This window comes from Patella vulgata, chromosome 8 (genome assembly GCF_932274485.2).
Source record: "Patella vulgata chromosome 8, xgPatVulg1.2, whole genome shotgun sequence".
Taxonomy (NCBI): Eukaryota; Metazoa; Mollusca; class Gastropoda; family Patellidae; genus Patella; species Patella vulgata.
This window is the reverse complement of record NC_065886.2, coordinates 192,218-215,072: the sequence shown is the minus strand read 5'-3', so window position 1 is coordinate 215,072 and position 22,855 is coordinate 192,218.

Here is a 22,855-nt window from a genome sequence, read left to right as displayed (position 1 = left end):
CTTGTGAATGTGATGAGGCTACAATTTTTTAATTTGCCGTGTAGCATTGGGACCATGAGTGGACAAATCCTATAAATTCAGCAATCCACACTTAACCCACTTTTTTTGGAAACCATGTGAACGTGATAAGGCTGCAATTTTTTTTAACAGATTTTTTTCTAATTCTTTATGAAACATTGGGACAATGAGTGGATTAGCCTTATTTATATTCCTTATTCTCTTTTGCAATATGTGGGTGTATCTTTGATGGCAACCACTTGTTAATTGTATCAATTGTGTTGTAATATTTTGAAAACAATAATAAATAATAAATATCAAAGTGTTATTTTGTTTCATGTTTGCGGTTTTGCAGCATAACTAGGATTATTCAGTGTGCTATGAGGGAAATTTAGCCCAGATGTGGCTTTTCTGAATTGTCCTCTTTTAATTAAACAGGTTTCTTTTTTTTACATGGACGACATTTTCTACATGGAACTTTGGCTTTTCAGCCCCATCACTATCACAACCAAACACCATCCTTTGCCAGGCCCTAGATCCACTGATCAGGCGAACGGTGCAGAATATCCTGGGAGGGTGGAGTAACTATCATGACCGACACTGGGATCAAATACACCCCACCCCACCCCCACCTGGTTTGTGAGCTAGGCCTCACACTGTTTAAGTCTGCATCCTTACTGGGTAGAAGTGATAATAAAAACCAATAAGCACTGGGTTAAAGTGAGAAAAACACTCGATAAACACTGGGTTGAAGTGAGAAATACACCCGATAAGCACTGGGTTGAAGTGAGAAAAACACTCGATAAACACTGGGTTGAAGTGAGCAAAACACTACATAAAAACTGGATTGAAGTGAGCAAAACACTACATAAAAACTGGATTCAAGTGAGCAAAACACTCCATAAGCACCGAGTTGAAGTGAGAAAAACACTCCATAAGCACTGGGTCGAAGTGAGAAAAACACCCGATAAGCACTGGGTTGAAGTGAGAAAAACACCCGATAAGCACCGGTTTGAAGTGAGAAAAACACTCCATTAGCACTGGGTTGAAGTGAGAAAAACACCTGATAAGAACTGGGTTGAAGTGAGAAAAGCACCGGTTTGAAGTGAGCAAAACACTCAATAAGCACTGAGTTGAAGTGAACAAAACACTCAATAAGTGCTGTGTTGAAGTGAGCAATACACTCGATAAGCACTGAGTTGAAGTGAGAAAAATACCCGATAAGCACTGAGTTGAAGTGAGAATAACACCCGATAAGCACTTGGATGAAGTGAACACTTCGTTGAAGCCTAATTTGCATATTTGGCATGGCTTCTTCCTCACTTCAGCATCATTTCTGCCTTCTTTATTTCATTGAAAATTTGAAGTGTTGTTACGGAAGTGTGGTAGAAATGAACACTTCAGATATCAAATTTTTCACTTCGAGCACGTCTCGGTTTAGTGTCACTACACTTCATATGGGTGGCGTCATCACTTCATTTGCGTGAGGGGGACCTTGATGAATTGGCTGATCTGTCTTAAATATTGCATGCTTAATTCCGATTCCATTGACTTTAGTTTATATCTCATCAAAGAAGCAACAACATATGTGTAAATGTGTTCCATAATCTGTCACCATGACTGAATTCAATATATGACAAGTGAAAGTAAACCCATCAGAGACCATGGAAGGTGCAAGGCGCACGATGTAGGGAAACGAGTAGCTTCCTTCGGAAAATATCAAAATACTAAAAGGCTGGAAATGCCCTTTTCTGTGATCTGAGACAAGAATCCTTTAATAAAGTGTGCCCCCTGGATCCAGATGGAGGGGGGGGGCACGACACACCCCACTATATCTGCTCTTGGTTAGTGCCATTTACATGTGTTTATACGAAAGTGTTAAATAAAATAAAATGTGGTTTAGTGTCCTAGTATTCTGCTCCTATACTGTCATTGAACACTGACAAGAAGGAACCACAGCGGAAAGTTTGAATGAACTTTCTCGGCCAATGCAGGGATCGAACAACGAAGGTGTTCAAAGCTCTGGGGTTCTTAGATGATGGTACAGGTATGCAAATGTCCATTGACAAAAGCTTGTTAGTGTTTTTTTTATTTTAAGTAATGAATCGACCCAACAATTCGGTATGATGTTTACAAGTTAAGAAATCTCATTGTAATGTAGATAGAGAAATATCTTTTAGTGTAAAGATTCATGCCTTTCTGGCATAATATCAAATGTTTTGAATTTTCAGTACTGCCTTCAAGAATTCGTGTTGACAAGGGTACAGAAACGGGTATTATGTGTACAATGCAAATGTTTCTGACCGATGGAGATGAAACCAGTGTTCTTTATGGACCATCAACTCAAAATAAGATAGAGAGGTGGTGGAGAGAATTATCACATCGTTTGGAAAGGTTTTTCAAAAATCAACTGAAGAGGTTAGTAGAAAATGGAGATTATGACTCTACTAATAAAATACACAGGTGAATATCTATGCATATAAACAAGTTTTTATACACTCTAATTTAATGTGTGTGAATATTATCGTTACATTGTCAGCTGATGTTATATCTCTTCACGGGGGGGGGGGGGGTGGATGGCCGAATGGTTAGCATGTGCGCGCGCTGTATCATAAGGTCTGTCATTGAGTCAACTGGTGTGGTTTCGAATCCCCGGTTGTACGTGACAAGGAGTAGGGTTGCCTGTCCAACCTCGTGGATTTTCTCCGGGTCCTCCGGTTTCCTCCCACTGCTAGACCCCTACGCGCATGCGAATCATTGAAATAAAAATTAAACCATATGTTAGTCCCGAAATGACCTAGTTTGTGTCGAGTGGACGTTAAACCCCATCTCTCTATATATATATCTCTCTTCACTGTTCGCATAGACATTAGGCAATGGCACTTAAGTGCTGAAGTTAGGGAGTGTCCTTATAAATGAAATTAATTTTTTATAACACAGTTAAGAAAAAAAAAAATCCGTAATTTGATGACTAAAGCTGCTGGCTGGGAGCAACCTATGGACTGTGCCCTGGGGGTCGGACATGCACCAAAAACAATAGCGATCATTCTTAGGGTATAAGGAATAAGTATGCACAAATTCAAGACAATCCATTAAGAATTGTGGCTTGTAGGCGACAGACTGACACAAACAAAAATTGAGCGTGACTCTTTACCCCTAGGGGTTGGGCACGCACCAAAAACAATATGGAACATACGTAGGGTATAAGGAAAAATTAGTATACATGACAAAGTTTCAAGACGATGCGGTAAGAATTGCGGCCTGTAGTTTTGAGGCGTCTAGTGATAGTGAAACTACATAAGGTTTATTGTACTTCAACTTTCTAAGCAGACAATACACGTTTTCACCTGTTTTTTTTAATTTCAAATGGCGATCTCAGCCACTCTAGTAGAGAGGTTAAATTTCGGGTTTCTTAGTTTAAGGCCATATACTACTATAACATATATTTTTTATAATTTTTTTTAGAGGAGGTCATGTTCCCATCATTGGTCCAGTTGATATGGAATGACCCAGGACCAAACAAGAACAGCTGTCTAGTCGTTCGGATGGAACCAAAAACCAGAATTCGATATAAGAGTAGGCCGTAACGCCGCTGTCAGGCAAAATTTCCCCCAATTTCATTGTAAAGTATTTGCAATAAAATATGTTTAAACTAAACTAAGGAATAAATATGCCAAGTACAAAAATGTACCAAGATGATCCATTCAGAATTCCAGCCTGTTCACCAAAAAAACCCACTATCATATAACAATATAAATGTAAGAATCTACTTAAACATTTTATTTTGCAGGTTATTACTTGCTTACATCTATATTCCGGTTTTACAAAAAGAGCTAGATGTTTTCAGGATCAGTGTATGGAATAATCACCGCGTTCGCAGACAAAAGGAAAAAGACTTACCATGTGGTATTCCAGAACATATATTTAATTTCCCAGAAAGATATGGCGGTGAAAATTGTGGTAAACATTTAACAGAGGAAATGTTATGTGAGGTGGCAGAATTATCAAAAGTTTTAGAAGTATCCGACTACTTATCAGAGCCTATTCGTTTAGAATGTGAACGCCACCTACCTAATCCTGGAGACTTGAAGCCATATGATGCCGATTCAGCCTATTTATATTTGAAATTACATTTTGACGAAAGCAGAGTTTAATGTGGGAACTTACCTGTCTCCTTATGTGCAAGGCAACTGCTTGTTAACACCGCTTGTGGACGCTCTAGCGGCTAAAGTTAATATCCAATTGACTTTAAATTTATGCACAGTGTTTAAGGTCATGAGACGAAGAAGTCTATTCATTTTCAGCGATTTTCAATAATTACTGGCCCTTGATCACTTCAAAAAATTTTGTAAATGCTCTAGAGGCTACAGTTAATATCCGATTGACTTTAAATTTATACACAGTGTTTGACGTGACGTAAATCTAACGTTAGTTTTCTGACGTAAATCTAACGTTAGTTTTCTGACGTAAATCTAACGTTAGTTTTCTGACGTAAATCTAACGTTAGTGTTAGTTTTATGTCATAATTTTAACCGTTAATTTAACGTTAGTTTTCTAACGTAAATCTAATGTTAATTTTATAACATAAATCTAACTTTAGTTTTCTAACATAAATCTAACGTTAGTTTTCTAACATAAACCTGATATTAGTTGTAAAACGTAAAACAAATGTCAGTTTAATGTCATGATACTAACAATTAAGGGCCTGACAAGACAGCTGTCTAGTCATTAAAATGGGTAAGACCCTGGCTCGCTAGCCTGGAGGTCGGGTGTTCGATCCCTGCATTGGCCGAGAAAGTTCATCCAGATTTCCGGCGTGGTTTCCCCTTGTCAGTGATGCAGGACGGAGAGTCTGACAAGGACAGCTGTCTAGTTGTTCAGATGGGATAAAAAACCGAGGTCCCGTGTACACATTGGCATGCATGTAAAAGATCCCTTGACAGTTGGAATTCGATATAAGAGTAGGCCGTAGTGCCACTGTCAGGGCAAAATTTCCCTCATAACACACTGTATGGTGTATGGCCATCTTCATTAGCCCAGTTCGGAGCAGAACAGTTGGACGTTAAACCCCATTTCATTTCATTACATTTTGTATCCATTTCTAAGTGCCCAAGAATAGAGATCTAGCTCCTTTAGTAGTTGCGGTCTGTAGGTGAGACACAAAGAGAAACTGAATGAATGAATGATCTACTCTCATTTCAAATTCCAAATGTCAAGGGTTCTTTTACGTGCACACCCACGTGATGGACTAGACACTGTTTTTTTGAGGTCCTCTGTCCTACACCACTACTAACAAAGGGAACTTTCTCGACCAACATGGGGATCACGTTGGCTAGGTGGGTAAGACGCTGACTCGCTAGCCTGGAGGTCGGGTGTTCGATCCCTGCATTGGCTGAGAAAGTTCATCCAGATTTTCCTGCGTGTTTTCCCCTTGTCAGTGATACAGGACGGTGGGCCTGACAAGAACAGCTGTCTAGTCAGGGATGAAAAACTGAGGTCACGTGTACACACAGGAGTGCACATGAAAGATCCCTTGGTAGTTGGAACTTGATATAAGAGTAGGCCATAGTGCCGCTGCCTGGGCAAAATTTCATAGCATACTGTATGGCGTATGCTCGTCTTCATTAGCTCAGTTTAGGAGCAGAACAGTAGGACGTTAAACCCGATTTCATTTCATTTTTCTCGACCAACACGGAAATTGAACCCCTCATTTGCTAGCCAGTGTGTTACTAATTACTAGAGAGAGAGAGAGAGAGAGAGAGAAATGGGGTTTAACGTCTACTCGACACAAACTAGGTCATTTCGGGACTAACATATGGTTTAATTTTTATTTACATAATTCGCTTGCGCGTAGGGGTCTTTAGCAGTGGGAGAAAACCGGAGGTTGGACAGGCGACCCTACTCCTTGTCACGTACAACCGGGGATCCGAAACCACGCCAGTCAACTCAATGACAGACTTTATGATACAGCGCCCGCACACTAACCATTCAGCCATCCAACCCCCCCCCCCCCCCCCGTTACTAATTACTAAGTTTGTGAAATGTAGGTTTTTCCTCATGTAGGTTTGTCCTGATGAAGACAGGTACATACCATACAATGTGCTATGAGGGAAATTTTGCCCCAGCAGCGGCACTATGGCCTACTAATATCGAATCCAACTGCCAAGGGATCTTTTCGTGCAAGCCAATGTATACATGGTACCTCGGTTTTTTGTCCCATCTGAGTGACTAGACTACTGTCCTTGTTCCTGCACCTCTGACAAGGGGAAACCATGTCGGAAAATCCTGATGAACTTTCTCCACCAATGCAGGGATCGAACACGTGCCCTCCGGATTACCGAGCCAGCATCTTACGCACTTAGCCAACGTGGCTTTATCAAAATTAGTAATGAAGATGTGCTATGACAGAAATTTTGCCTGGACAGCAGCATTACCGCACTTACTAATGACGATGTGCTAGGAAAGACATTTTGCCTGGAGAGCAGCATTTCCGCATATAGTCATTACCAATAGTTCTAAGTGCACGCCAACCTGTAAAACAGGTCTTTACACACTTTTCCATCATTACCAATTACTAGTCTGTGGGTTCACTAGTCTGTGGGTGCACTAATCCGTGCATTCACTAGTCCACTAGTCTGACTCTATAAAATACTATAAATATGAGTATTAAAGAAACCCAGTAGATATGGTGACTGATATCACCCTTCGTAAACCGATAACCCAACATCACGGCATTTTAACCCGAAATCACAACATTTTAACCATTATAGCATATGCCCTTCTTCATTAGCCCACTTGGAACAAAATAGTAGGATTTTAAAACCCCATTTAAAATTCATTTTCATACTTTTCTGCACCAATCGGACTATTGCATACAGAAAATCTCATCAGATCCGACCACTTCTGCTTTTCTATTAGAAACTCCTCTAGTTGAATTGAAATAACCTCTTTGTCATTTTGAGGACGTATAAACCTCCCTAAATTAAGCATTGAAGCCAATGATAGTGATTTGGGGTAACCAGTGTGAGTGGATGCTGAAACTGAAGGAATTGTGATGCTGTGATTGTTGTCATTATTAGAGTCACCCTGAACAAGAGGAAGAGGATTTTGAATTGGAATTTCAGACTGAATAGATTGATCTTCAAAAAACCTTGCGTGCAATAACTTGAAGTTTTTAATTTGAGAAATATCAGTGTATGATGGTCCCCTTTCCCCTGCCATAATATCGCAAGACATTGTTTGTGCAACAGAAAAATGTCGTTTACAGGCTTCCTTTATGGAATTTAATGTCCCATCACCCTCAAATGGGACCAATGTTAAGGGCCCTATTCTCGAATATTTTTGGCATTTGCCTTCAACATTTGAGGACAGCCGTTGCACTGTTAAATATTCATAATTTATATCCGCCCCTTCTTTCTTTTTTTTACCCCCGGCCACATGTTTATTTCTCTGCCGTTTCTTCCCAACGGCTGCTTTAAAGGCCTCCCAGTTTTTCTTTTTGTCTGACATTTTACTATTGCAAGCCTTACCGATAAGTAAAAGGAGTAATAATGTGCTTAAAAGTCAGAGATACAGTAGATGATAAGAAAACGATGACTCGGCGCTTTTGGTAAGGGGGAGGTAACTTTAAATGCCACTAAGACATAGATTAGGCTTTGTCATAGAGTCGTATATTATATTGACAATATACACCTATGGGCTTTGTTCATACATGCACGTATATTTTTATATTTCATTGTTATCTTTCATTTGTTTTTTGTTTTTTCTCTTTCTTTGATTTGTACCTTGTCCCATTGATTGGATAATAAAGTTATTATTATTAATAAGGTTCTATTTATAACCCTAGGACTTAGACTGGATAGCCCGCTCTTAATAGGTCAGACTCGCTCCTACGTCTTTAACTTGCACATAAAATATATCAATAGACTAGACATTATACATATCTATGGACTTGGATATATGTATTTATACATATGCAAGTCCATAGAAATGTATAATTAATAGACTATAGAAGCATGGCGTCATTTAGACTAGGTTATCCCGTCTAACTAGAACTAGGCCTACATAATCACGTTTGAAGTCAGTGACTTTAATGACACCATTCGGCCTACTAGTGCACAAGGCCTATTCTCCCCTCAAAAGGCTTATGTTTTTAAAACACGTCTTGGTCTCACTGAGGTCGAGATCCTCACCCCCCCCCCCCCGCCAAATCTCCTACGGCCAGAGGCGGTGCCAAATTGCAGTATTTTGTATGACGGGAACTATTGAGAATTGTTACACATAAAATTTGTGGGTGTTCTTCGGGAATTTACAAAACATAATTAATATTTTTAATAGATGATTAGACAGCATAGCGATATAAGGTGCGACTCAACCAACGGCAATTGTTACGTTTTACAAACTGTAAATTACTGTCGAATTTCAAAAGTAGTTAACAACTTTGAAACTAATCCCCGGAGTACTATAGCCCGGGGCGGGGGGGATCTGTCAAACCTCGTGGATTTTATCCGGGTCACCCGCTAAAGACGAGCAAGCGAATTATTGAAATAAAATTAAACCATGTGTTAGTCCCGAAATGACTTAGTTTCTCACTCACGCACACACACACACACAAGGTAGCCAAGTTGTTTCCCCATATATACCCTCATCCAAGGACATTTCGCGATGCTCCGTTTATTCATCTTTTAAAAATATTAATCATGTTTTATAAATTTTCGAAGCACATGTAGGGTGTGTCTGTCGTTCAGATTATCCTGTGTGGGATCTATGAAGAACGTATAGAATCGAGCGACAAGAAACGAGTCTATAGTATAGTTACCTAGCTCACATATCAAGGCATAAGTAATTTTAACTAAAATCTATTAAAATTAAATTTTAAGTTACTATCGACTTTCGGAGTGAAACTCATAAATTTAAAATTTCACTTTGATTTTAGTTAAATTTTAAAGACAAAATACGCTCGGGGGTTCGGGATCTCATCTTATTATAAAGTATAATAAAGCAGACAAGCAATCTGACACACATTTTATTCCCTACCAAACCCGGGCTACAATCCCCACCAAAAGAGCGCGAGGGAATCCCGCTTTACCACAGTAACAGGTCACATGACCAAACATATATCAGATGATCGTGCGACAGGGATATAACCTGTCAAAGAGGTACCATAAGGGGAGTACATACATTGTACAAGTACAAGGAGATATTCTCAACAATATATAGCCTACGTGGACTTCGTCTGGGGCCTGTTTAACTAAGATAAAATCCAAATTTTAGTATTTGATTGGATAATAGATAATATTAGATTTATTTTAGTACTTAGCCAATCAAAATTGAAGTATCTACTAACATTTGATTTTATCTTTAGTTAATATTTCGATAAACAGGGCACAGGGGAACATAAGCATGCCAAAGTTCCGTCACGCACATGTTGATGTGAGATAACTACAGACTCGTTTCTTGTCGTTCGAGTCTATACGTTCTTCATAGATCCCACACATGATAATCGAGATACTACTGCAACAATGGGCCACAATATGTTTCTGGTCGCTCTAGTCTAATGATAGCTGTATACTGGGTCTGGATACTCAAGACACTATTTATTTTTTTTTTAATATCATTTATTTATATATTTTTTTATATATATTTTATTATTTTTATATATATATATTTTATTATTTTTTTTTATATATATATAGATTTTTTTTTTTAATTTTAAAAAGATTTCTTTTTTTTTTTTAAATTTAAAAAGATTTCTTTTTTTTTTTTAATTTAAAAAGATTTTTTTTTTTTTAATTTCTAAAAAGATTTTTTTTTTATTTTGTAAAACAAAAACAAATTGTTTCTTTTTTTATTTTTTTCATTTACTAATATTTTTTATTATTTTAAATGAAATACAAAAAATACCCAAAAAACGCTATTGCGACCATGGGCGACACTAGACGTCATCGAGTAAGCTCGGCGCCAGTAATCGAACGGACCAAATAAGTGGCAGCAGACGACGGAAAGTAGCTGCAGTGCAAATATAATATTCATTCTTACTACACTCACAACTTGCTGTCAGCTGCAATATTGTAGCCGCGTGATATCTTATTATCACTCGGTTGCAAAAGTAATCTATGTAATGTGAAATCGTGTACATATCCTAATTCAAATCATTTAATTATGCGGTAAGGTTCGCCTTTATTTTACTTCATTTAAACAACATATAATATAGGAAAGGTATGAATCAATTTGAGGTACGAATGAACTAGGTACTAAACTGCTAGGTTACGAAACAACTGAAGTGGCACTGAGCAATATATATAATATAATTCAGGAATAATTACTGAGTCCAACTCAGGCAGCGATAACAATAACTTACTTTGATACTTTGTAAACATAAACTAGACAGTGTGTAGCTGGCGACGGTGTATTTATAGACCCTGGTCTTGGTCAACCAGTCCGTAGTAAAGCGGAAGAGGAAACAATGTATATTTAGTCCCGGACATCCAGCCGGTCCCCGGAATCACCACATTCCTCCCTATTTTATTTTTAAAAGGGCCGCTCTTTAAACTGAAAAAAAATTTACCCTGTACAAACGACGGGTATACCCCCATTCTTTTCTATACTTACTTACGTATATACATTTTTTCCTCGGGTAGCGGTATACCATGTACACCGTGCATTCACCCATACACACACTTACGTTCCTTTTTTAATTTTTTATATTTTTTTTCTTTTTTATTTTTTTATATATTTTTTTCCTTTTTTTTTTTTTTTTTTTAATTATTATTTTACGACACCTTCCCGGAAACAATGGAACTTAATTTTCCGGTCAATGACCGGACAACCAATTATGGGGCACTTTTGAAATCTATTTTGGGTCCTAACTCTACCCAACGTAGAGACTGACGGGGTTGGGGGCCGCCATGTCGACGGTGTAGTCCAGTTCAATGATGCGGTCAACATAGTAGGCGGAAGATGGGAGCTTAACGCCATGTGATCTCTGGTATTCGCCCTCTGTTCTCTGGTACTACCTGTTCCCACCCCAGATGAGTCCTGCCTAATTGTTGGATGGTAAGCGAAATCCCCATCCCCTACCGGCAGTGTGTAGGGCCCTCGGGTTATTCCCCGCCTTATCCTTTGGTTATTCCCTGATCTATATCCTCTTGAATTCATTTTCTAAGAAATAAAAAAACTATCACTGCCTTTACCGTATAAAAATCGGTAAAGACAGTAACTTATTAATACAATTACATGTGTCTTCTACGTCCTACAACGGGGGCAAACATAGTCATTGTCCTCCCACTCAGAATCGGTAGGGATACCCATACAATTAAAGTGATACCATTCGTTACAATGATCACAGCAAATCATTGGATTCCCATCGTCGGGTTTTCTGCAAACACAAAATAACTCAATTTCACCCGGATCAACCGGGATTGGATTTGTATCCTGTTTTCGACATTTTACTATCCATGTTGGCAGCTCCCTATCGCTACACAACTTAATCCTATCATGGTTCAAAACGGATTCATTTTTCTTAGTTTTTATCCGGAATAAATACGGAGTAATTACTTTTGTTACAATACCCGGACCTTTCCAGGTTGCGGACAATTTTCGACTCTTTCCCTTCTTTACGGCGGTATCCAGAATATACACCGCATCGCCTAATTGATATTCTTTCACGTTCGAACGTAAATCATAATTTTTCTTCATTCGTTCCTGATTTGTATTTAATTTATCTCTAGCGATTTTATGTGCCTCGATTAACGTTTGTTCGAGTCTCCCGACAAAACTATCCGGGTCACCAGCGTTTAAAACGGGTGAACGAAACATTAAATCTGCCGGAAGATTTATTTCTCAACCTAACATTAATTTATTTGCAGTGAAACCCGTCTGCCGGTTAACACTAGACCTTAAAGCGCTCGCGAGTTGTGGAAGATAAATATCCCAATTGTTCTGATGACCATCTATATAGCATTTAACGGTTTCTATTAAGCTGCGATTGTAACGCTCAACCTGTCCATTTGACGAGGGTCGATAAGGTGCGGTACGACTTTTATGTATTTGTAACAGTTTACATAAAGAGACAAACAAATTACTCTCGGAGTTTCGTCCCTGATCCGTAAATAACTGGAATGGACATCCGAATAGCGAGAAAAACTCATTCACCGCTGCCTTGGCGGTAATTTCTGCTGTCTGTGACGGTACTCATTTCCAGCTACCGTCCGTGGTAACGGACCCATAAAATCTAAATGGACCCTTTCCATGGGAGACCCAGCATGGTATCTGTTTAATTTAAAACGGGCCTTATTTTGGGTATTTTTATTCTTATTGCAAATAGCACAAGAAACCACGTAAGCCCGTACATAATTTGTAATTCCATATTAATAGAATTGCTGTTGGATACGGCTTTTAGTTCGCTTAATTCCCTGATGTCCAGAGGACGGGATATCATGACAAAGTCGACAAATTTCTATTTTTAATTCCTCGGGAATAACCAATTGTGTTTCATTTAAATCGCTGGGTCTTTTAACCCGCAGAATACCGACGTTATCGAGGACGAAAAGATTACGATTAATCCACATATACTTCTCCGCGGGACTTTTTAACATTATTTCCTCCTCTTTAGGTTCGCGACCAGATTTAAGCCACTCTAAAATTATATTTAATTCCAGGTCGCTCGACTGTTTTTTTCTTAATGATTCAGCAGAATAATTACTTAATGAGATTCCTTCCCCAGTTTCATCGTCATTCTCGTCGAGGGTAACAATGTTAACCTGCGGATTCTCGGGACACCCAGTAACTGCAATGCTAACGGGTTTATAATCCGGGTAACTTATATTTTACACCTGATTTAAAGGGCAACGGTGTGACGTCATCAACGTTATCGGAAAAATCAATCCAATTATTATGCGCTCGTTCGCAATATCGACAACCCCCGCATGGCAAATCAGTCAATTTCACCTCCATTGTAAAATCCGGACACGGTTTATCAGGCAACTTCATACGCGATAAGGCATCGGCATTTTTGTGTTTTTTACCCGGACGATGTATAACTTTCATATCATATTGACTTAATTCTTCTAGCCACCTGGCCAGTTGGCCAGTCGGGTGTTTGAACCGTAAAAGCCATGTCAAGCTACTATGATCGGTTCGTACTATAAATGGTCTACCAAGCAGATAATGTCTAAACTGTCTTGTAAAACGTACAATCGCCAAAAGTTCTTGTCGCGTAGCGCAATAACGACGCTGTTCTGGCGTTAGCGAAAAACTACTATAAGCAATCACCCTCTCCTGGTTGTCCTGAATCTGTGACAATTCCGCAGCCACAGCGTTAATACTCGCGTCACAATCGAGAATAAACTGATCTGAATTATTTGGTAACGCCAGTACCGGTGTTGTTACAAGCAAACGTTTGAGTCGTTCGAAAGCTATCTGTTGAGTTTCGTTCCAAATAAATTCTTGTTTACCCGTAATCGCATACAACGGGAAAGCTATTTCAGCAAAGTCCTTAATAAAACTTCTATGATAGTTCGCGAACCCAAGGAAAGATTCTACCTCCTTGGTACAAGTGGGTACCGTGCATTTATCAACGGTTTCCGTTAAATTATTTCCCGCTTTGATCCCGTTTTGGCTAACTAATCGACCCAAAAACTCAACTTCTGGTTGAAACAATTCACATTTCTTTGGTTTTAATTTAATTTTATATTCTCTAAACCGGTCTAAAACTAACCGCAAATTACTCAAATGATCATCTACATCTTTTCCTAAGACAAGCGTGTCGTCTAAAAACGCTAAAGCAATATTCCATGCTAATCCATGAAGTATCAGATTCATTGCCCTTGAATAGGTATTTGGTTCCCTACATAAACCGAATCCCATTTTTGTAAATTCGAACAAACCGTACTTAGTAATAAAAGCTTTTTTTTTCCTATCATCTTTATTAAGGCGAATTTGCCAATAAGCTGAATTAGCATCTAATTTAGAAAACCACCTGTTTCCCGCCAATGCGTCTAAACATTCAATGGCATAAGGAATACATCCTTAGATGTCACCGCATTCAACTTCCTATAGTCTATGCACCAACGTACGGTTCCGTCTTTTTTCCGTATCAAAACTGGAGGAGACGCCCACTCTGACATAGAGGGTTGAATAACTTTTGCTTCTAACATTTTCTTTAAATGTACCTCTTCCTCCCCCGCGAAACAAACGGGTGTACGTCGCATACGTTGTTTAATATACTATTCAAAAAAAGTAGGGGATATTTTATTTTGGGGTCATAATACTAAAATATGCAAATGACTACGAAAAAAGTCACTATAGAACCTAACAGAAGAAACATTTCCAGTTACATGTGACGCCCAAACGCACCAATAGCCACCGCATGGAATGCAGGTGATGCTTGGGATCATCATGGGGGTCCAACCCAAGATTTGCACGACTTTGAATGTTACAGTCATTGTGGCATTTAATTCCAGGGTGGAAACATCAGTTTAATTGTTTTAGTGACCAGAAAACAAATTTTGATATGCGTCGGCTTGCCCAAAATGAAAGGTTACGTGCCCTTGGCATGCTACAGATCGGCACAACACAGGCGGTTGTGGCGCGGACGATGAATGTTTCTCAGTCTGTCATAAGCAGGCTATGGTCCAGATACCGTGATACACAATCTGTACAGGACAGACCACGCTCAGGTCGACCAAGGGCGACAACTCAAGCCCAGGATCGATTTATCCGTACCTTGGCCTTGAGAAATCGTGTCATCACAGCAAATCAGATCAGCGCTCGTCTTCAAACATACACTGGTGTGAGAGTGAGTGGCCAGACGATTCGGAATCGACTGCATAGGGGTCACCTTCGCGCCCGACGTCCTCGCGTGATCCCTTGTTTGAGAGATCATCACATTCAGGCAAGACGTCGTTGGTGTAGGGATCGTCAACACTGGGATAATCGACGCTGGAGCAATGTGATGTTTTCAGATGAGTCAAGGTTCACTGTTGATTTTTTGGACAGACGTAGGAGGGTGTGGCGTCGTCGAAACGAGCGCTTCCAAGACGTTAACGTCATCAGACATGATCGATTTGGGGGTGGTTCTGTTATGGTGTGGGGAGGCATCACTGTTGCTGGAAGAACGGCTTTACATGTTGTTGCAGGGCGTGTTACAGGCCAGTACTACCGGGACAACATCTTGGCAGTCCATGTTGTGCCGTTCGCACGACGTCATGACCGCCGTTTCATATTCCAGGATGACAACGCAAGATGTCACAGGGCCAGGATCGTTACAGGTTACCTCTAACAACAGAACATCACCACATTACCTTGGCCAGCACTGAGTCCCGACCTCTCCCCCATCGAGCATGTCTGGGACATGCTTGGACAGAGGTTACGTCAACGTCAACAACGTCCTGCCAATGTCCAAGAACTTGCTGCTGCGTTGCAACAGGAATGGGACAATCTGGACCAAAATGACCTTAGACGTCTCATTAGGAGTATGCCACGTCGGATCAATGCTTGTTTGGCGAACAGAGGAGGATTTACCCGTTACTGACTTGGTTGTGATGCTGTGGTAACTTTGCTGTTTGATCCCGGGTATCATTTTACCCTTATAATGGTAAATCTGTGCCTTACTTAGTTTAACGATCATTTGGAATAAATCGATGAATGTGAACTTCATTTCATTTTGTCATTTGTTTCTTCGTCAGTTTCATTAGGTGACTTTAATAACACTTAAAAATCAAATATCCCCTACTTTTTTTGAATAGTATAGGTTTGGCATTACCCGTCTCAATACAATGTTCGATAGCAGTAAAATTACCCAAGTCAAATTGTTCCTTAGCAAAAACGTCTTGATAATCAATTAATAGACTTTTAACTTTATTCTGCTCACTTGGATTTAAGAACTGTTTGGAACGTTCAAATAAATTACTTAAATGTTCGGGAATAGTTCCGTCATCCTCACTTTTTGTCCCATCCGAAGATATCGGATTTAAAATGTCAAGCTCGTCAAACTCCATAGCCTTAGCTATAGATTGATTAGTTTCAAGAATAACACTATCCTGTGTTGGGTTTATCAAACATATACGCGGGAATTCAGTTTCAATGTGAGAGTGAACTGAACGTGCTATTAACAGATTAGTGTGATTTAAAGGTTCGATTAAAAACCGGGATAAAGTATTATCCATATTACACCGTACTCGTGCTACAGATAACGGTGGAACAGCTATTCGCTTGGCGTGATCTACTTGATCATCTACATTCCCACAAAACAAATCAAACCTATCGTCTCCGATATACATTTTATCAGTTTTTAGATCGATATGTACCTCATTCGCTCTCATAAAATCTAAACCTAATAACATATCATCTTCTATCGGAGCTACATATAATTGGTCTAATTGAACTTGGAATGACCCAAAATCTAGACTAGCGGGTCCAACAATAAATCCGGGAAAAACTAATTCCCGACCCGCGCCATTAAGTTTTACATTACGGAGCTTGGGAGGTTTTCTCTCTAGTTTATCATACTGGTGATCGGAAAGTATCGTGACCTGTGACCCTATGTCAATTACAGAAGAGGTTGATTGTCCTTGAACTTTTAGCTTGATTTTATACATAGCATCTGAGTGTACCCGTCGAATAAACGGGATGTTCAAATCCGTACCCCTTTCTTCAACTCCCTGCACTAAATCTACATCACCCCCCTTCCCATTAGACGACGTATTTCTCGAGTTTTTGGAACCGTGGATAACGGTATTTAGTACCGGGACACCGTCGGGAACGGTATCAGTCACTCCATCGGAAACAGTCAATTCGTCGTTTGACTCAGTTTTAATTGGCGAAACCATTGGTTGCTCTTGGATCGACCGTTCGCCTACTCGCTCGATCCTGTGAAGCTTAACGACTCGTTATCACTACTCACGAAACCTACTTTTTTACCCGACATAGGCGTACTATGTTTTGGATCAAGAAGGGGACAATCCCGTTTATAATGACCACGTTTACCACAATGAAAACAAATAGGTGGCTCTCGTTCTCGTGATGGGGACCTAGACGGCGATCGTGACCGGTTTAAAGCTAACGTGATCTTACGGAAAGACTCAGATAATTCATCAATTTTAGTGACCATAGTATCTACGTTAAATTCTACTTTAATAAGACGCTTTTCTGTACTCTCAACCCGTGCGAATGTATCGGGTGAAGTTGGAAAAGTGCATTCTTGTGGTCTAGGAGTGGTAACTGCCCGTACCCTTGTCGACTCATATTTCCTGTTAGGACTATTATATCGCGTTTCCCTTCGTCCTGAACGTCCATAAATAGCGGTGCTGTTATGCCTAAACCATTTTTGGGCGCGTGTTACATGCGTATTGCCCGGCTTCTTTATCCTGACAACCCTGACAAAATTTCATAATGACCTGACGGGTTATATGATCATCAGAACAATCGCTAAAAGCCCGCGAAGCTATGAGTAACACCCTATCAGCCCAATCAAAGAGACTTTCTTCATACCCCTGGCGCAAATTCTGAAATTGCATCATAGCGGTTTCAGGCAACTCCTGGTTTCCAAACGGTTTTTCCAATTTTTGATTTTAATTCATAAAAAGTTAAATTTGTATCTCTCTCTGTCATATTAGTAAAGAACTCGCTTGCTTTACCCTCCAAGCAAAAACATAATTGATCCCTAGTTTCTAGATCCGACCAACCTTGTAAAGTTGCAAATCGTGTAAACTTATTAGAGAAAGCCTGCCAACTTGAATTACCACCAAAGGATAATGACTTGGGTGTAAGGGACCCACGACGTGTCGGTGGTCTACGATCTTCCCGGACACTGTCACCCGCATACGACCGGGTCATCTGAGATAACCCCGAGACAGTAGACGCCGATGTATCATTCCGTACATCATAGCGTTTGCTATAACTTTCAGATCTATTCCTACTACTCCCCCCTTATTCACTTGAACAAGTCAGTCTTACATAAACCGAAGTAGGGAGATCCATAACCCCTGGAACTTGCAATAACTCCTTAGGTTTTAGTCTGCCGCCAAAACTCGCGACTGCTGCATATATGCACTCTGCTGTGTTAGAATTAACACCTATATCTAATAACTCTTCAATAGAGCAGTTATTAATGTCTAATTTGTGTGCCATTACTAACCAGAGAACTCGTCAAACAAATTCAATTTATTTTAAATCAAATTGAACTAAAGTCAAAAGATGAAATACCCCGTACTAATTATCGGGTATATAATAATGTTAAATAATAAGTAGGGTGGCCCATGTACTCACAAAAATACAGTCCACCGCTGATAGTTCGAGACTACCACTGAAGCGTGCACATTCGCCGTGCCGAGACCAACTTTCTGACAGTATGATACTATAAATAGCCATGGCACGTGCAATTCTCTACAAATCTATCAACTATTACAGCCGTAAAAAATTTATTGTTGACGATTTTGGATAGCAGTTAAATTAAGCTTCTTGGTTATTACAGCACATTTAGAAATTACGTTCGTTTCATTTTTTAAATCGCTTTATCATTAACTGTACCGTTAAGAGCGGCATCTTTTGGTTTAGTACAAATAATATATCTGAATCACTCGGGTTAGGCAGGAACATGATACTAGCAGTAGTTTCATTTTACTTTTACAAGCTTCTTAAAACGATTGTTCAGCTACCTAACGTGCTTATTTCTAAATTCAATTTCTTGTTCTAGCTTTCTGTTACGTTTCGTAAAAAAAGTAGTCTTGATTATCCCGACCTGTCAATCAGACGTAGAATGGTCGATAGACTGGTTAAGCGAGACTAATTTCAAAACAAGGGCACGTAACCTATCTTTTACTCAAAAGTGTCTGGATGTTATGGACGACTCTTGGAACCAGTTTTCAGTCTATTATTTATACATGATTAATGGTCATGGCTTATTAAGTACAATATGATCGTTTATTTAGTGACTATAATTGTGTGAAACTGATTTGAGGCTTGGCATATATATAAATATTGTGGCGTAATTGTCGAGATATATGGAGATATTTATTTATGGTGGGTCACCCTATATAAGCTTGTATTCTATATAATACCTCAACCGAATACATCAGCCTAAATATACACGTGTGAAAGCACGTGTGGGAGCGTGCTAAAATGCACGTGCGTTAACCTATAAAATGTGTTAACGATTTTGTATGTGCTCCGCGAGTTACGCACACGATACAAACCCTCACACTTAGAATAAACAAAATAAACTATGATATTTATAACTTTATAACTACTTATTTAACAAAAAGAAAATATTTATTTTTTCATCCGTACTACCATTGAAGTGGCACTGAGCAATATATATAATATAATTCAGGAATAATTACTGAGTCCAACTCAGACAGCGATAACAATAACTTTGATACTTTTAGGCGGAGGACTGGGAAGTTCTAACTAGCTTAGTTTTCAAAAGTCGTTGCAACTCACCGCTGTGGAAAGTTTTAATATTTATTTCTCGAGAAATAACCCTAATGTATTGTAAACAAAACTGCCACACTCCAATTTATGCTCCAGAAACGTTTTAAACAAATAATCTAAACGACAGCATTTTTTGTCCTCGCAATAATAAAAGTAGTGAGACGGCGAGCTTTCAGCCAATGAAAATCTAGTAAATAGCGAATAACAGTAAATACACGTGACCTTAAGGAGAATTTAATAGATCAATGTCGTTGTTTTGCTATAATATATTTAGGTCGATTTTTTTTAGCCAAACTCGTTGTAAATCATATTTCTAATGAAAAGAAAGTGCGCACTATTAATACTGGTATTTACCGGTGTCGGCTAAAATGTAATAAGTGCATAAATTTGAAAGATTTAGGTCAGCGGTGACTCATTGGGTAGAGTGTCCAACTGACAGCTGCTTACCACTTGGCGATTATGTCACATGTGCCGTGTTTTCGGACCCTCCACCCCATCAGACGGAATGTTTCCCCTCTTACCCCTGTGAAGCCGCTGTCGGTAATACCTGACGGGCTTGTCCTCTCTCAACAAATTTTAAGCTGTTTGTAGCCTGTGTAAATGTGATGAATCAATTTATTATTCTTAAGAAAGTAGGCCCACACGACACTGTGGAATTAATTTTTACATGCATCGTGTTTAACGTCCCACCACAGCTCCGAGTATTAAGATAATTTGAGAAGGGTTGGAAATGCTGTTTGATAGCAATGATATAGGCCTATATATAATCGAATATAAATATAGATAATTGCCAAATATCAAAATCAATCAAGGTGTGTGAAGCTATATTTTATTAGAGGCTCTCTTCCTACTGTAGTCTTTGCGTGTGTAGACATACATACTTTGCATTGTCGAGTTCACCCTAATATAACTGGTTAGAATAGATCCCCTAAGCCCACCCTTCCTCATCTCTAATAAAGTTGACACTGTAGCATCCAAATAATATAACTATGCATAAATCAAAGGCAAGGCCCAGCACCCCCCCCCCATACACTGCTTAATCCCCAAACTCTCCATATAAGGTTGGAAATACCTTTTAATATCAATATACCCACAAAAGCACCCCTAATAAGGTTTGACAATGTAATAACAATTAACTGATGTTTTGTGGACAGTTATTTGTGTTTGCTAAATTATGACTTTTTGAAATTAATGCATAAGTATAATACAGGTTGTGTTCTAACAACTGGCTAAAATGTCCCTTGTTTGTCCATTCCCCTATTTTAAAAAAAAAATATAGACTACTTGGTCTTGCTCAAAGGAGCGGTCTATGGGAGTTTTAAAAATAAATTATTTTTTTTAACATTATTTATTAAAGATAATTGGATTATAGAGCAGGCAACCCCACTCTCCAAAAAAAAAAAAAAAAAAAAAATACAAACAGATATAAATATTACAATCAAAACATAATGAAATTACAATAATAAATCAAATACATAAATAAACACATATATATATATTACATACACTCACACACACATGTACACACTACACATACACTAATTCATTGATAATTAACATCAAACAACTGAGAAAAAATGTACCATAATAGACTAAAATAAATATGTATGCTGCACATGTCTGATATATAAAGAAATAGTTAAGATTTTTAATACATGTAGTTCAAAATTTAAACATTAAAGTAGCTAAGTCTCTAACTCAATATCATCCAAAATCTTCAACATTGAAAACACGATTTGTCAAATTAAATCAACATTCATGTTGTGATCTTACCGGAAAAAGATGGGCTTTTGATATCCAATAGTTAAGACAAAATAAACATTTTACCATTTGTACACGAATCGTGTACCATAATGTGCTTCAGCCCCAGTTGTATCAAGAGGCTCGAGGGACGAGGCTAGACACATTGCACCAAATCAAACTGCGTATATAGACTGGAATAACCAGACGCTAGAAATTTGCACTCGCTTGAGACTGCTGGCTTATTTCGCCGAACATAAATGATTTGAAATTGGAGTAAAAACGGAAACCATTGAATGTAAATCAGTTTATATACATTCATACTACAGTATTATATGCGTTGCGACCCACTTTTGTCAATTTCTAGGTCTCAAGTGTTAGCGATTTAGAGCTCCTTTAAATATTACTGTAATGACTTTAATTGACAAAAGTTCTGATTTTAATGAAAATGAATATGGAAAAAAACAGTATGTACAAGCTCTGTTGATAAGATATGAATTTATAGGCTTGAATCAGCATACAATAGGTATGTAAAAACATATATACAAAGTCATTTTAAAATTTAATAAAACATGTTGATTTTGATTTTATAATTATACTAAATCATTCATGGACTAAAGTGTACAAAATATGCATAATGAATTTGTTATGGTTAATATATGTTATAGCGAGTTCAATGATAGGTTCAATATTAACAAAGATTACTTGAATTGTAAAACTGTTCAAAATTTAAACTCGACTAATGATACAGATTTAAAACATTAGTTTTACTACAAGATAAAACAAAATTATAATCCGATGGAATAACTTGAATTTAACAATATCAGAAATTAAGAGAAAAAAAAATCACTAAACTTCAGCCGATCATAAGGGACAGACACAAAAAAACCCTGATGTAAGAGTTATAAACTATGTGAGAATGTAGCATTCAACTGAGGATAAAATCCATGCTCCCATATATTGCTTTAATTTTAGTAATGCCAGGTTAAAGGTGTACAAAGAATTTGGGATAGAAAATCATTTTAAAGAAAAGGAAAAAATAATAATACTTTTAAAACAAATATTTGTTGATGTAATAATGAAAATATATATATTTTTTTTTTTTTATTGAGAATGTATTGATTATTATCTTTGTAACAATGTATAGTTTTTACATTCAACATTCTTCTTCTTCATCATCATCATGATCATCATCATTATCATCCATAGCCATCTCTGTGGGTGTAGGTCTGGAATTTTGACAGTCTTTACATCCACATAGATCTGTACAGGAAAGAGCAGCAACTTTACAGGAACATCTTTTTGATTCACCTTTGAAGCTTCTTCCTTTGTTCCTAAAGAAAATAGGAAATATGATAGAAAAAAACATAATTGTATGTCACGTGTGAATTTCTTTTGGAGCAATGCAATCTCTAAATGAAATCAAAATCTAAAATTGCTTATTTAAATAGCATTGTAGGATCAATAATCTTTGCAGATCTTTTTACGGCTTAGACTAATTGCTTTTGATTTTTCTGTAAAGGCTATTCCAAACTATGCTCCCACAAGACGGCAGGTTTTGTTTTAGACCAATCACCGACGGAATATAAATTTGACAAAGTTCCATGGAACCTGACTAAAATGATTCTAATAAGAATGTAATTTTAAATATTATGTGCTGTACTCCATATTTCTAATATAACTTTAT